We start from the raw sequence: 16,076 nt of genomic DNA on the forward strand, positions 1-16,076 counted from the left end.
GCCTTCAGCTTGGATTTGAACACTGCCAGGGATGGAGCACGACGTATTGAATTTACCTCACTTTAGAAACAACTTCTTTTTTAAATAAAACATATGTGTAAACTGGAAGACAGAACCTGCGCTAGCAGTTTCTAGCACAGGGAGCCGCACTGAATGGCCTGCGCTGCTCCCGACGCTCATAGAGTTGATAAATGTTGATATAGACATATATACTAGCTCTAGGACTTATAGGTACCAGCTCTGATGGATGGGTGCAGTGGTGCAGAGCACTCCTAAAATTGATCAAGCTCCTTTATTTTGTCCATGAAAGGGTAATTTGTTTTGTGTAGAGAATGGAATGGGTTCAAAGTTGTGTCCATCCTGTCCCATCCCTGTGGACGCTGTCCCTGTTCCTACAGATTTTTGTGCCCATCTGCACAAGCCTTGGACACTTATGATTTTATATTTAAATCTTTAGATTAAAATAGAACAATATGCTGTACAACTGTTGCTTACAAATCACAAATAGAAAACAAGAACAATGAGGAATTCAAACACCCTCCTCCTCCTCCCTCCCCGGCCATGCTCTACCCTTCCAACCCAACTATATCTGACTTCTATTACCCCAAGGAGCCCTGATCCACCCAATTAAAATGTCCAGGGGTATGAAATGCCCTAGTGAGGGAGAAATATGATCTATTAAGCACTGTTATAATTTTTTAATCTGGGGATGAATAATAAGTCATTAACAATCTCAGGATTCAGTCTAGCTCAGGGGTGGGCAACTACGGTCCTCGAGGATCTGAATCCATTCGGGTTTTCAGGATTTCCCCAATGAATATGTATTGAAAGCAGTGCAAGCAAAAAGGTCTCATTCATATTCATTGGGGAAATCCTGAAAACCCGACTGAATTCCGGCCCTCGAGGACCGGAGTTGTTTAGCTCACCTGTCTTCCACAGTCCTTCCTGCAATAGAAAATGTCCTTTTAGATTCAGATGTGCTGATTGCAGGAATGCACGTGACCCTCTGTTCAAGTTTTGCCAGTTTAGGTTAGCACTGTTGCTTATTTTTCCAAAACATCGTCAACTGCATCACTCGAACATAAATAACTGCCTAGTTCAGTGATTCCCAACCCTGTCCTGGAGGAACACCAGGCCAATCGGGTTTTCAGGCTAGCCCTAATGAATATGCATGAGAGAGATTTGCATATGATGGTGCATCACTCGAACATAAATAACTGCCTAGTTCAGTGATTCCCAACCCTGTCCTGGAGGAACACCAGGCCAATCGGGTTTTCAGGCTAGCCCTAATGAATATGCATGAGAGAGATTTGCATATGATGGAAGTGATAGGCATGCAAATTTGCTTCATGCATATTCATTAGGGCTAGCCTGAAAACCCAATTGGCCTGGTGTTCCTCCAGGACAGGGTTGGGAACCACTGGCCTAGTTCATTAATAATAGCCTTCAAAGGAGGCATTGTTCGAAAAAGGTTGCTCAGAAAACTGCTAACATTCACTTTCATTTTTTTTGGAGGGATGCACTTCCACAGATGTGACACTTTCTGGGAATGTGGATTGTGGAGGATCCTGAGTTGTTGATGTTGATGGACTTGAGCCTTCTCTTTCAATCTGGTTTAGTATAATCTTTTCTAAGATTCAGTTAAGAACATACGAAGAGCCATACTGGGTCAGACCAATGTTCCATCTAGCCCAGTTTCTAACAGTGGCCAATCCAGGTCACAAGTACCTGGAAGAAATCCAAATAGTAGCAACATTCCACGCTACTGATCCCAAGGCAATAGCAGACTATGGACATTTTCTCCAGAAACTTGTACAAACCTTTCTTAAACCCAGCTATGCTAAACGCTGTCACCACATCCTCTGGCAATGAATTCCAGAGCACACCTATTCTTTGAGTGAAAAAATATTTCCTCCTATTTGTTTTAAAAGTATTTCCATATAATTTCATTGAGCACCCTCTATTTTTTGTGCTTTTTGAAAGGATGAAAAATTGATTCACTCGTAGCCATTCTACACCACTTAGGATTTTATAGGCCTCTATCATATCCCCCCCCCCCTCAGCCGTCTCTTTTCCAAGCTGAAGAGTCCCAACCTCTTTAGTCTTTCCTCATATAGGAGGAGTACCATTCTATTTTGGTCATTTATCTTTCAACCTTTTATAATTCCATCTTATCTTTTTGAGATACAGTGACCATAACTGTATGCAGTGATCAAGGTGAGGACACACCACGGAGTGATAAGAACATAAGAATTGCCGCTGCTAGGTCAGACCAGTGGTCCATAATGCCCAGCAGTCTGCTCACGTGGCGACCCTTAGGTCAAAGACCAGTGCCCTAACTGAGACTAGCCTTACCTGCGAACGTTCTTATTCAGCAGGAACTTGTCCAACTTTGTCTTGAATCTCTGGAGGCTGTTTCCCCCTATAACAGCCTCCAGAAGAGCGTTCCAGTTTTCTACCACTCTCTAGGTGAAGAACTTCCTTACTTTTGTACGGAATCTATCTCTTTTCAACTTTAGAGAGCACCCTCTTGTTCTCTCTACCTTGGAGAGGGTGAACAACCTGTCTTTATCTACTAAGTCTATTCCCTTCATTATCTTGAATGTTTCAATCACGTCCCCTCTCAGTCTCCTCTTTTCAAGGGAGAAGAAGCCCAGTTTCTCTAATCTCTCCCTGTACAGCAACTCCTCCAGCCCCTTAACCATTTTGGTCGCTCTTCTCTGGACCCTTTCGAGTAGTACTGTGTCCTTCTTCATGTACAGCGACCAGTATTGGATGCAGTATTCCAGGTGGGGGCGTACCATGGCCCGGTACAGTGGCATGATAACCTTCTCCGAGCTGTTTGTGATCCCCCTTCTTAATCATTCCTAGCATTCTGTTTGCCCTTTTCGCCACCGCTGCGCATTGCGCGGAAGGCTTCATCAACTTGTCGACCAGTACTCCCAAGTCCCTTTCCTTTCCTGGGGGGGGGGGATCTCTCTGAGTACTGCACTAGACATCCTGTATTTGTGTATAAGATTTTTGTTATACAGAGGCATTATAATATTCTTGGTCTTATTTACCATCCCTTTCCTAATAATTCCTAGCATCCTGTTTGTTTGTTTTTTGCTGCAGTCGCACACTGGGTAGAAGATTTCAGTGACAATAACACCCAGATCTTTTCTTGGGTGCTGAATCCTAAGGTGGATCCTAGCATAAGGTAACTATAATTTGGATTATTCTTCCTGATGTGCATCACTTTGCATTTACTACTACTACTAGTCATTTCTATAGTGCAACTAAACATATGCAGTGCTGTATACAATTTTTTTTAAATGCAGGTACTTTCTCTGTCCCTAGTGGGCTCAAAATCTGTTTTTGTACCTTGGGCAATGGAGTGTTAAGTGACTTGCCCAGTGTCACAAGGAGCTGCAGTGGAAATTGATCCCAGCTCCCTAGATCAAAGCTCACTGCATTAACCATTAAGCTACTTCTCCACTTCTCATGTGTCCACTTTAAATTTCATCTTCCATTTAGATGCCCAGTCTAGCTGCGGGTAACAACCACCGTGTCATTCTCTAGTGGGAACCACTGCATTAATCCATGTTTGTCTTTGTGTTGCATAATTTTATTTTTTTTAATAATAGTTTCCACTATTTCGTCTGGCACTGAAGTCAGGCTTATTGATCTGTAATTTCCTGGTTCACCCTTGAAACCCTTTTTAAAAATTGGCATAATATTGGCCATATTCCAATCTTCACGTACTAATGATGATTTTAGCAACAGGTTCAGCAGTTTTATGTTTGAGCTCTTTCAGTACCCTTGGATGCATGCCATCAGGTCCAGGTGACTTATCATTCTTTAACTTGTCAATTTGCATTAGTACTGTGTTTCTTACATAATCTGGGAAGATAGTTGGAATGCCTATCTCACATAAGTGTAGAAGAGAACCAGCACTTGGTAATGAATGAATAGGAAAATAAGTGTTAATTATGTGATGGAAATGCTCCCTGATGCAAGCAACAATGGATGAATCTGTTGTAGTATCAGTAAGATGCTTGAGCAACTGGGCAGGGATCTCCCGTATGAGGAACGTCTGAATAAACTGCAGCTCTACTCCCTTGAGGAATGCAGGGAGAGGGGGGACATGATTGAGACATTCAAGTACCTCACGCGCCGTATCGAGGTGGGGGAGGATATCTTCTTCTTCAAGGAACCCACGTCAACACGAGGGCATCCATGGAAAATCAGGGGAGGGACATTACATGGCGACACCAGGAAATTCTTCTTCACCGAGAGGGTGGTGGATCGATGGAATGGTCTTCCGATGCAGGTGATTGAGGCCAGCAGTGTGCCTGATTTTAAAGCTAAATGGGATCGAAAGGTGGGATCTCTTCGCAAAGGGAGGTAGGGGAGGGTCATTGATGTGGGCAGACTTGATGGGCCTTGGCCCTTATCTGCCGTCACCTTCTATGTTTCTATGTGATGGAAGGATGTTGCAGATCGATGGAGTCTGATCAACAGACAAGACTCTTGTTACCACATCAAAAGCAGACAAGACAAAAATGATGTCAGTTCTTCAGAATGACAGGGGAGGGACCTAAGGTCCCTCCCCTGTCATTCTGCATTTGGATTTCATTTATGGTTGGTTTTATCTTTTGGTGTAATTTGGATATCAATAGTGGTTTGTTTCTATTACTTGGGATTCCTGATGCAGGCACTATAGCTGAAACACAGGCCGTGTCGAGTCCATGATTTGAAATTATATTCCACCATATTTATATGACTTTTTTTAAACTGCACAAATTTTAATTGCTACCAATAAAGAAGGGTTTTGAAGACCAGGCACATTCTATTCCTTTTCTTGGATCTTGCTGCTGTGTGTGCAAAGGGGACTATTTCCTTTGAGGTTGCTACATTAGAGAATGACACAGGGACAAATTTTTCCCTGTCCCCGTAGGAACTCCTTTTCCCCATCCCAGCAAGTTTTGGCGTTGTTCCTGTCCCTGTCCCATTCCTGTACGCTAAGCCTTAATGGCACAAACCTTGAGGCTTGTGCAGATGAGGACAGAGCTTGCAGGAATAGGGCAGGGACAGGAAAAGACCTCGCCGAAACAGGACGGGAAATTGAGTTCCCACGGGAGCGAGGAAAAATTTGTCCCTGTCTCATTATCTAGTCTACATGCCATTTTGACCTATCGGGTACTTTGCAAACTGCGTTGATGTCTAATGAAGATTTGTCAGTATAACTAATACTCAAATTAATAAATAACTTAAGAATGATTGTAGGTAAACTTTCATCACAAACAAATGGCTTTACTATGTAATAATTTATGAGTGAAGGCTTACTTCATCAATAGCAATATAGTTCATGCCACACTATTATGTTTAACTTTTATCAATATTGCTTCTAGATTACAAAATTATTATTCATTCATCATTTATCAAGTTTTTCCTTTCCATAAAACCCTGTAGAACTCTTTCATTCAACTTCTATGGTCTCGAGTATTCTATTTCATGTAACTCTGGAGCTTATCAATAGCCAGCCTCCTCATTGGCCTATAGAGCAATTTTTTCAGCTTCATTTACAATTTGAAGAAATATATAAATAAATTTCATGAAAAACTTATCTCATCTTAAGAAGATACACTGAATGGGGCTCCGACGTGAATTCAGCGTTTTGCATTAAATGCTGTTTCAAGGATAGTTCCCCTGCAATGTTACAATACAATGTTCAGTATACCAAACAACTTCTGTAACTATAAAGTCAAATATCAAGTAATTCAAACATATTTCCAGTTCTTTAAGAACATAAACTCACCATTTAAGAGAATACACCACTATCTCCGTGCATGTCTAAAATGGTTGCGGCGTTTCTAATTCCTCTCTTATTTCTCATTCGTTACTCATTCATCCAATCACAGAACTCACCCACCGACACTCCTCCTTTCAAACCAACGTCATCCATTCCAACTCAGCATTCAGTCCAGCTGGCATAACTGTGTTTAATGTAAAGATCCATTTCTGTTCCCTGTAATTTAATAGCTTATTAAGATCACCCCCTTCCCACCCGACCTCAATCTGATCTCGCCATTTCAAGTCTGCTAGAGTATGCTGTTTTTCTAGTCAGTATTCCAGAACTGGGGCTTGTTCATTCTTAGTTGTTATACGAGATTTGTGTTCATTAAGATGGATCCTAATGGGTCTACTGGTTCTGCCCATGTATATTTTTTTACAAGGACATTGCAAAATATAGATAACATTACTGCTATTGCAATTTGTTATTTTTATAGAAAAGATCTCGCGCCCAGATCCGTCCACATCGGCCCTTGCATATTAGACTCACACTATTGGCAACCATTACAGCTAGTGTGAGTGCCATGAGTTATCATATCATCAGCCTTTGCCTCTTTTTTAACCTTGCGAATCAGCTCTCCTATATTCCTAGATCTCTTATAGGCAAAAATAGGGAGTTCTTTAAAAATTGGGTGCAATTGTACCACATGCCAATGTTGCTTAATAGATGCCACAAATTCTTTAGCAAGGGTAGAGAAAGGAAGCACACATACTATAAGTTCAGATTCTTCAGTATTTCTATATTTCAGCAGTAGCTGCCATTGGGCATACTTAACTTTTAAATAGGCTTTTCTAACTGCACTTTTTAGATATCCCCGAGAAATGAATCTTTCCGCCGTAATCTTTGATTCTTAAAATCTTGAAGGGAGGTACAGATTCGCTGAAGACGGAGAAATTGACTTATTGGAAGGTTATATTTTAGATGATGAGGATGAAAACTATGATATGCCAATAGTGTATTTCTCTCTATTGATTTCCGATACAGAGTTGTATTTTTTTTTTTGCTTAATAAATTTTTTATTATAATTTGAATAATACATTATCCAATAACAAAAGGAAAAAAAGAGAATCAACAATCAAAGTACGTAATACATCATGCATAAATCCTTTTTAAGCCCACTAAACAGGGGGGCAGGTTGCTAATACAACAAGAAAAAGTAAAAGAAAAGATAAAGGAAAGATTCTCAGCTCGCCTTTGCGAACCTTGTATCACTCCTCACTATTTTAGGGATACTTTCCTCCTCAAAATCTTAGGAATGAAACAATGCAAATAAAGTAATACTATTTCTGCTCACGGGCAACTAGAAATTGTTGCAATTGAATGGGTTCCCAAAAAACATATTCAACATCATATAACTTAACTATACATTTATAGGGAAATTTTAAATAAAAAAAATGCCACTAGGGCCAAAACTCTAAGCTTTAACTTCAAAAACTCTTTCCTTCTAAATTGAGTAGCTCTGGAAACATCAGGAAAAATCTTAAATCACCACAAAATTTAGTTAACCTATTTTTAAAGTAAAGTTTCATGATTAACATTTTATCACTCATGCATGTTATCACCAGGGTAGACCGACTCTGAATCACATCTTGAGTATCTTCTAAAAATTCAGTTAAATTAATTTCTGTTGTGACCAGGTGGTCCACCTCTTGGGTAGATTCTTTTTTTTTTTGAGGTACATAATAATAATTATTTATTGGAAAGTTCTCAGCATTGGGCAACCCCAGTATTTCTTTAAAAAATTTTTTTTTACAGAATTTCAGGTGATAATAAATGAGTTACAGGGAAATTGACCAAGTGGAGATTTCTCGCTCTATTCATATTTTCCATAGATTCTATTTTAGCATGTATCACAGTAGAATCTTTAACAGCAGAGACTGAGACAGCTTGTAATGTGTTACATTGAGCTTCTGTGACATTTAAACGTTTGTCCAAGCAACTTAAATTAGAATCCACATTTTCTAATTTGTAAGAAACAGATTGTGAAAAATCCCCTATTTGTTTCATCATTGACCTAAGAAGCCCTTCAACCCTAGTCATGCCTAACTACACATCTTTAAGTGTAATATCTTGTGCTTCCACCGTAGGTGATTGTTCCTCCACTAGACCAGAAAAATCCAAAACTTTAGGTATTTCAGTATAAACCAACTTATTCATCTGAGTGGGGGCTTGCCACCTGTTTGGAGGATGTAGCAGGAAGAATATTCCTGCTTTCACCAGATACTGGATGAAGGGGAAGAGATCGTTTGAGAGGACTCATAGAAGCTCCGGACAAAGAGGAGTTCATATTGATTGATACAAAGCAGAGTCTCCAGTCGCTAATGTTAAATGCCTATCCATGGGGCCAGAAATAGCTGGTGTGGAACTCTTCGGTTTAATTTTCCTTTTTCCTATGTTGGCCAAACATTAGCCTTATATAATTACCATAAACGTTCAAGTCCAGCTCCCTGGCTCCCCGTGGTTCCAAGGGGCACCCAAGGGGCCTGGCGTGCCCCTTGGGGCACGCCCCTTCTGCCATGCCCTGCGGTCACGTGGCTGCGGCTGCAACTACGGCAGCAGCTTCAATAAATCCAATTTGAGATGGACCCAATGACGTCACGGGTCCGTCTCAGTGAGTCCCTGCCAACAAGCCTGACCAGGAGAGGAACCGCTGCTGCTGCAGGAAGCTGAGGGGGTCAATAAGGTAGAAAATAGTAGCCTCTTACATCCCTCAGGCGTCCAACCCGCTCCTGAGTTAGCCGCGGTAGCGGCTTCAATAAATCCAATTTGAGACGGACCCAATGACGTCACGGGTCCGTCTCAGTGAGTGCCTGCCAACAAGCCTGACCAGGAGAGGAACCGCTTCTGCTGCAGAAAGCTCGGGGGTTCAATAAGGTAGAAAATAGTCTCCTCTCACATCCCTTAGGCGTCCAACCCGCTCCCGAGTTAGCTGCGGCAGCGGTTTCAATAAATCCAATTTGAGACGGACCCAATGACGTCACGGGTCCGTCTCAGTGAGTGCCTGCCAACAAGACTGACCAGGAGAGGAACCGCTGCTGCTGCAGGAAGCTCGAGGGGTCAATAAGGTAGAAAATAGTCTCCTCTCACATCCCTCAGGCGTCCTACCCGCTCCTGAGTTAGCCGCGGCAGCGGTTTCAATAAATCCAATTTGAGACGGACCCAATGACGTCACGGGTCCGTCTCAGTGAGTGCCTGCCAACAAGCCTGACCAGGAGAGGAACCGCTGCTGCTGCAGGAAGCTCAGGGGGTCAATAATGTAGAAAATAGTAGCCTCTTACATCCCTCAGGCGTCCAACCCGCTCCCGAGTAAGCCGCGACAGCGGCTTCAATAAATCCAATTTGAGATGGACCCAATGATGTCACGGGTCCGTCTCAGTGAGTGCCTGCCAATAAGCCTGACCAGGAGAGGAACCGCTGCTGCTGCAGGAAGCTCAGGGGGTCAATAATGTAGAAAATAGTAGCCTCTTACATCCCTCAGGCGTCCAACCTGCTCCCGAGTAAGCCGCGACAGCGGTTTCAATAAATCCAATTTGAGACGGACCCAATGACGTCACGGGTCCGTCTCAGTGAGTGCCTGCCAACAAGCCTGACCAGGAGAGGAACCGCTGCTGCTGCAGGAAGCTCAGGGGGTCAATAATGTAGAAAATAGTAGCTTCTTACATCCCTCAGGCGTCCAACCCGCTCCTGAGTTAGCCGCGGCAGCGGTTTCAATAAATCCAATTTGAGACGGACCCAATGACGTCACGGGTCCGTCTCAGTGAGTGCCTGCCAACAAGCCTGACCAGGAGAGGAACCGCTTCTGCTGCAGAAAGCTCGGGGGTTCAATAAGGTAGAAAATAGTCTCCTCTCACATCCCTTAGGCGTCCAACCCGCTCCCGAGTTAGCTGCGGCAGCGGCTTCAATAAATCAAATTTGAGACGGACCCAATAACGTCACGGGTCCGTCTCAGTGAGTGCCTGCCAACAGGCCTGACCAGTAGAGGAATTGCTGCTGCTGCAAGAAGCTCGGGGGAGGTCAATAAGGTAGAAAATAGTCTCCTCTCACATCCCTCAGGCGTCCAATCCGCTCCCCCTTTTTTAAATTCTTTATTCATTTTTAATCTTATATCAAGTGTACAAATAATAAAACATTTGAAATTAAATACATCACTTGAAATTCTTTCTAATATAACATCAAATATATAAATTTATTCCCTTCCCACCCCCCTTTCCTTTAACATTTAATCAAAAATATACAATATAAATATTCTTTTTCTTTTGATTAAACCCACAGTAAACTATAAACCACCCTCCTCCCCCCAATTGTAAATATACTTGCACTGGAAAATGGTGTCTATTCATCACAATAAGTTGTTAATGGCCCCCAAATCTTTTTAAATTTATTATAATACCCTTTTTGAGTAGTAATTATGCTTTCCATTTTATAAATATGACATAACGAATTCCACCAGAAGGTATAATTTAATCTACTGCAGTTTTTTCAATTACTTGTGATATTTTGAATGGTGACCCCTGTCATAATCAATAAAAGTTTATTGTTGTTTGATGAAATCCGACTCCTTGTTCTCATTGATGTACCAAATAGAATCGTATTAAGTCTATTCTGATTTTTCATATTCAATAGGTCTAGAAATTCAATAAATAATAAATCAAATTTAATTTCAAATTTCAAGTTATCATTCTGCTCATTAATCCATTTGGAAAAATCCAACAATTCATCCATAGTACCAATCCACACAAAAAAAATATCATCCAAAAACTGTTTCCAACAGTGGATCTTACTAAAAAAGTGGGAAGTATAGATGATCTGTTTTACAAATTTCGCCATATATAGTGAAGCCACTGATGGGGCTAGAGTAACCCCCATAACAACCCCGTGGACTTTATTCAAATTGTAAATGAAGCTGAAAAAATTGCTCTATAGGCCAATGAGGAGGCTGACTACTGATAATCTCCAGTGTTACATGAAATAGACACACTCGAGTGTAGCCCCTGAGGCCATAGAAGTTGAATGAAAGAGTTTTATGAAAAGGAAATCTTGATTAATGATGAATGAATAATAATTCTGTAATCTAGAAGCAATATTGATAAAAGTAAACATAATAGAGTGTGGCATGAACTATTGCTATGTAGGTAAACTTTGACAATTGTATTGATAATAGCCTTAATACAAAGTGTCATGTACAGTTTTTTTTTGTATTAGAAATTTTCAATAAAAATCTTATACATATACACAAAATACATTAGGTGTGTATCAACTGCTGCGTTAAACTTGGCATGGAAATTCAAAGCAGGGGGCATGAGGTAAGTGGGGAATGGGTAGGATTGTGTCTTGCAGGTAACACAGGCAGGGCAGGATTAATCCTTCAGTGGGCCCTTGGCAAACAAGTACACTTGGTCATCTCTCCCTGTCGCTGGTCTTATCCTCACCTCCATTTATTTATTTACCTGCATGCTTGCTTATTTATGTCTTTATTTCAGCTTTATTTCTTTTTAAATTAAAAAAAACCCAATAAATATTACCATCCCAGTGCCAGTATACAGTTTTTTCTTCCATGCAACTGTAAGACAATACCAAACATCTCTGAGCAAATTCCCACCCCTTCCACTACCTTCCCTCCCTACCTTCCCCTCTACTTAAAGACAAAAATTGAACTGGGAACCCCAAGAAGTCAACACAGCATGTACTGTACTACTGTATATACTCAAATATAAACTGGGATTTTGGGGCCAAAAAATTGGCCCAAAAATGGGATTCCCGGTTTATATTCGGGTCAGCGTCCAGCGCACATCCGACCCCCTCCCAGACTTATTGCAGGGCTCTGCCGGGCCACCAGGCTCTGCACCCTGGCCCCCCTCCCTGCCCTATCCATCTGCTGTTGGAATCCCTGGTGGTCCAGAGGTGTAGCGAGCAGGAGCGAGCTTTCCACGCTCCTGCCCCACTGCTAACCTAGTCGGTCGCTGCCATGAGTTCCGGCATCAGCCGATGAGTACGACCGAGTGAGAGTGTGCTTTGGCGCTGCTGGTCAGCGCTACGTGGCTTCCTGAATGGCTCCCAAGAATTCTGATTTCCTCATCTTCTCATCATTCTCTTCCTTCCATCCACTGTCTGCCCTCTCTCTGCCTCTTCCATATGTCATCTGATCTCTTTCTATGCCTCTTCTAGAAACTGTCTGCCTCTCCCTTCCATCTCTCCCTCCCCCCATTGGTCTAGCATCCATCTACTTCACTCTGCTCCTCCCATAGTGTGGCATCTGTCTTCTTCTCCTCCATCTCTCCCTCTCTCCCAGCAAATTTTAGCATCTCTCTCTCTCCTCCTTTCCTCCCCTCAGATTTGGTATCTGTCTCCTTCCTCCTTTCCTCCCCCCTGATCTGGTATCTGTCTCTTCCCCTTCCCCCATGCCCTAGCATCTCTCTCTCCCTCCTTTTCTTCCCTGGTCTTCCTTCTCAATTTATTTTCTGCCTCTGTCTAAATTCTTTCTTAATATTCAGTCCTCAATTTCCCTCTTTCATTGTGTCTACCTAAACTTGCCACCTCTTTCCCTCACCCCATCCGGTATCTAACTCTATCCTTTCCCCCCAATCCAGCATGTGCCCTTTTTTCTCTCTCCTTTCCACTTTCTCCCAGCAACTGCTCCCCTCTCTCACACTTCCATTTAGCGCTTGCTCCCCTTTCTCCCCCCCTTTCATTCAGTGTCTGTACCTCTCTCTCACCCCCACTTTCTTCCTGCGTCTGCTCCCCTCTCTTACCCCCTTCCATTCAGTGTCTGTCCCCTCTTTCTCCCCACAATAAACCTCTTCCCCTTATCAGGACATTTCCCTCCCTTCCCCTCACATTCGTGGACGCTTTCCAAAATCAAAGTTCTCTCTCTCAGATGGGTCCTGATGGGAAAGCCATTTTCACTAGTTGCATGTGGTTGCCCCGAACCTTCTCCTCTGATGCAACTTATGGTTTCTGCCGGATGGCATCAGAGGAGAAGCTTTGGGGCAGCTGTGTGTGTGCAACTAGTAAGAATGGCCTCTGAGAGAGAAAACTGGTTTGGAAAAGTGCTGTGAAGGTGAGGGGAAGGGAGGGAGATGGCCCAACAAAGGGAAGAGATGCTTGGACAGTGGGGCCCAGGGCAGCTGCCCTGTTTGCCCTCCCCTAACGCCGGCCCTGGTCATAGCACCACACAGGTGGGCACCCCTGATGATTTTAGGCTCAAGGCACATGCCTACTGGGCCTACCCTTTAATCTGGCTCTGAATATGCTATCTTACAGCAGCAAAAGGACCCCTATGATCACATTAATTTCCATCATAAATAAAGCTCCAGTTCAGTCAGCCATGCAGCACAATATTAGGAGGGTCTCTTTTGCAATGGGTGACTTTGTACATGCCTGAAAACCCTTTTATTAAAAAAAAAAAAAAATTCTCTCTTCTTTTCTCAAGATGATTTTTTTTGGCATCTGGCAGTATTTATTTTTATTCTCTGCTCATCTGGTATCTTTCTCTTTACTATTGTGGTTCCTCTAAAATGATGCCTATGAGCCCTGGGCAGTGAGATGATCCTGGGCAGGAAAATAATGCCATCTTTGAATTGGCAATATTTTCTAAGCAATAATGCAACTTACTCCTGGAATAAGCTTCATTATTTTTGGAGTGGAGTTTTAGCCCAATGGTTAGTGAAGTGGCCTAAGTCGCAAGGGAACTGGGCTTGATTCCCACTGTAGCTCCTTGTACATAATGTGTAAAATCACTTTCACTGTAACCACAGAAAGGTGGTATTTCAAATCCCTTCCCCTTTCCCTTTATGAAGTTCAATGCAAGTTACGTTAATCCTTTACCAAGGAAGTCATTGACCTGCGGTACTGCGTTATCTTAAGTTAATGATTCCTATGGTAAACTAAGTTGTGATCAAATATGAAATTTTAATACTGCTTAGTAAATCCCCCCTAAATGAATCCCAGAGATGTAACCTCAACACAGTGGGTCGGATTCTATAAAAGGTGCCAAAATTGGTCAGCGCCTAGAAAAATGGTGCCAGCCGCTTGCCAATCACACTTAAGCATCATCTACAGAATTGCGGCTAGTGGCGTCTATGTAAAAATGTAGGCGCCTGAAGCGTAGACCAGGGTTTTAAAGGCCTACATTTCAGGCGCCTAAGTTTTTGGAAAATCGCGCTTGGTGGCACCTAAGTCACGCTCAACCCATAGACACACCCACTTAGGCATTAGGTGCAACTAAGCGCATTCAATAGGCGCCAATCGTTTATAGAATTGGATAGGTACCTATTTCCCAATTACATTTTTTTAAACCAATTATTGAGGCTATTAAGGGTATTTTTCCGGTTCATAGTCAAAAGGGCACACCGACAACCGAGCGCCGACAACTGAGCGCAGGACTTAATCACGCCGAAGAAAACCCGTATTTTATAGGGATCCGACGGGGGTGTTGGTGGGGAACCCCCCTCCCACTTTACTTAATAGAGATCGCGCTGGCATTGTGGGGGGGTTTGGGGGGTTGTAACCCCCTCATTATACTGAAAACTTAACTTTTCCCTGTTTTTTAGGGAAAAAGTTAAGTTTTCAGTATAATGTGGGGGGTTACACTCCCCACACCCCCCCCCCAACATGGCAGCGTGATCCCTATTAAGTAGAGTGGGGGTGTTTCCTCCCCACCTCGCCGTCAGAACCCTTTAAAATACGGGTTTTCTTCAGCGCGATCAAGCCTTGCGCTCAGTTATCTGCACTGGGTTGTCGGCGCGTCTTTGTCCTCGCGCGTTTTTGACCTGTCACCATTTTACCAATTAACCCCCCCCTTTTACAAAACCGTAGCAGTAACAGCTCCAATGCTCATAGAATTCCTAGTGCCATGGCCGGCACTAAAAACCACGCTACAGTTTTATAAAAAGGGAGGGGGGAGTTAGGTACCTAAGAGGCACCGAACTTTCAATGCCCTTTATAGAATTGGTCCCATTAAATACATATTAAATATTACAGTTCAATTGATCAAATAGCTTATAATGATTTACCATATGTAAAAAGATGAAGGCAAGCTTTTATGTCTTTATTGGTATAATATTCACAAACAGAGACCTTCATATGCTCATTATACAAAACAGAAGTATATAAATGTGGATAGACTATGTATGTATCTGTGATCACAGAGTAAATATTATAAATGGTACAAAATGAACAAAGAGATAATATTGAATATTGTTCTATGGAAGTCATCAATATTCTAGTGTGTGTATATACTAATATTTTGATTACAAATTTCTTTAGACATTTTTGCTATAATGATTTATTTTAGTGAAAAATGTTCAAAAATATTATAGAGATAACCAAAAAGAGTGACTGATTTCTATTAGAACATTATATCTTCACAGTTCTGGAACTTCATTTTGAAAATTATGATTTTAGACAGAACAAGATGAAAATCAAGAACTCCTTTCAAGTTAAATTAAGCTGACTGGGCTTAACCTTGATTTTCAGCAGCTGTTACCCAGAAAGTGCAGCAGAAAATCTGAGCTGATTGCCCTGGTATTATCCAAGCAATGCTGGTGTCCTCTGGAGGTGGAATCTAGGTAGAGCAGGGAGTTTTCTGAGCACCACAGATGTTCATAGGTGGTAGAAGGATAGCTAGCAACAGTGGCAGGAGAAATCCGCGAAGCAGCCGACGCTACTGGAGGGAGATTTGCTGCTCTCGCTGGGAGGGTCAGAAAGGTTCACTTGGGGGGGGAGTGATAGGAGGGTCAACGGGGGTTCAGCTGGGAGGGGGGAAAAGCGGTCTGCCTCGCTGCTCCAAGGCCTGGCGCCATTACCTTCTTCGGGCAGCAGCAGCTTTTACAATTCACTGCTGTTGCCGGCTTCAGGCCTTCCTCTCTGCTGGGTCCTGCCTACTTTCTGTTTTCATGAAGACAGAACTCGACAGAGAGGAAGACCTGAAGCCGGCAACAGCAGTGAATTGTGAATGCTGCTGCTGCCCGATGAAATTCAGGACACCAGGCCTTGGGTGACAGAAGGAGGAAATGGAGCAGAAGATAGAGAAATGGGGAGAGTGTTGCTGTACCCAACTGGAGGGAATGAAAGGAGACGCCAGAGCATGAAGGGAAGGAGGAAGGGGGAAAGGAAGGTGGAGATGTCAGAGCATGGAAGGGGAGGGTGAGATGGAAGAAAAGGAAAGGAGAGAGATGCCGAGAATCAGGTAAAAGATGATGCCAGACCGTTAGGTGGGAAGGAAAGAAAGGAGAAGAGAGAG

The sequence above is a fragment of the Geotrypetes seraphini genome, chromosome 2 (assembly GCF_902459505.1).
Source record: "Geotrypetes seraphini chromosome 2, aGeoSer1.1, whole genome shotgun sequence".
Classification (NCBI taxonomy): domain Eukaryota; kingdom Metazoa; phylum Chordata; class Amphibia; order Gymnophiona; family Dermophiidae; genus Geotrypetes; species Geotrypetes seraphini.